Source organism: Symphalangus syndactylus, chromosome 17 (genome assembly GCF_028878055.3).
Source record: "Symphalangus syndactylus isolate Jambi chromosome 17, NHGRI_mSymSyn1-v2.1_pri, whole genome shotgun sequence".
Taxonomy (NCBI): Eukaryota; Metazoa; Chordata; class Mammalia; order Primates; family Hylobatidae; genus Symphalangus; species Symphalangus syndactylus.
The window spans coordinates 46,538,243-46,539,270 of record NC_072439.2 but is presented as its reverse complement, the minus strand read 5'-3'; the positions used below and the strand labels follow the sequence as shown (position 1 = coordinate 46,539,270).

General features: G+C 43.9%; 1 pseudogene; it reads right to left on the bottom strand.

Moving 5' to 3' along the window:
* Nucleotides 1-387: 387 nt before the first annotated feature.
* On the bottom strand, nt 388-1,028 carry LOC129467034 (LRP chaperone MESD-like; annotated as a pseudogene).

Genomic DNA, 1,028 nt, shown 5'->3' with positions numbered 1-1,028 from the left:
TTGTACCTTTATATTTCACTGGGTTCCCTAAATCTATTTCAGCCCTAGGTAGGTTAAATCCTTTTCTGTTGATCTGGATTTTCTGGTTCCCCAGTGGGGATGTGTGTTTGGAGGCAGACTTATCCCCTCTCACACTTTGAGAACTCAGTTTTTCAGCTGTCTCATAGAGTTTACAGTGGCATGCCACTTTTTTCAATGGGTCTATTTGAAGCCTTTTAAACAATAATTCTTACACTGACCACAAAACTTGTCATGTGGCAGACTCTTTCTAGAAGAAACTAGAATGTCATCCTGTGTGCAGTTTCCTGCACTAGTCCCAACCACATGAGCCCAGCTAGGAGCTCTGTGTGTCCGTCTACTTTTCTGCAGACCACTGTGGCTGCCCTGTTACAGGTCTTCTCTGCTATTTCCAGCTTGTCTTCATTGAAAGCCCGAGATTTTGGATCTCTTTTCTTTTTCCTTTCAATGTTGTCCTTATTTTTCTCTTTGCTTCCTTCTCCTTTGCCAGGGAACACCTGTCCCTCCAGAGTTGCATCAGCACACTTGTCTTGACTGACAAAAGAGTTCTTGATCTCCTAGGCATATTTTCCATCATGAAGCATGAAGATAGTATGGTCTGATCCCACAATGAACCTCTGGACATTTCATTAGCATTGCAAAGACTGCCCTGACAGAGGCTCATGATTTCCTCTCTTTCTCAGTGGGGCTTCCTGATACAGTGACAAACATATAAGAATCTTCCCTTTTTTCATCATTTTCAATCTGCTTTCAGGCTTGCCCAGGTCGATATATAAGAAGTTGACAGGTATTGAGGGTCTCTTGTGCTCTGGAAGATCTTTTTTTATGTCATCATCCTTCTCCCACTCTACCAGAAGACATGCCATATCTATATCATTGTAATCATGAATATCTTCCTTCTTCTGAGGAAGTGAGAGAACCTTACTGGGCGTTCTGGCTAGGCCCTTGGCTGCACAAGCCCCAGGTAGCTGCTGCTGCAGCAGCAGGCCAGAGGCATGAATCAGGACCAT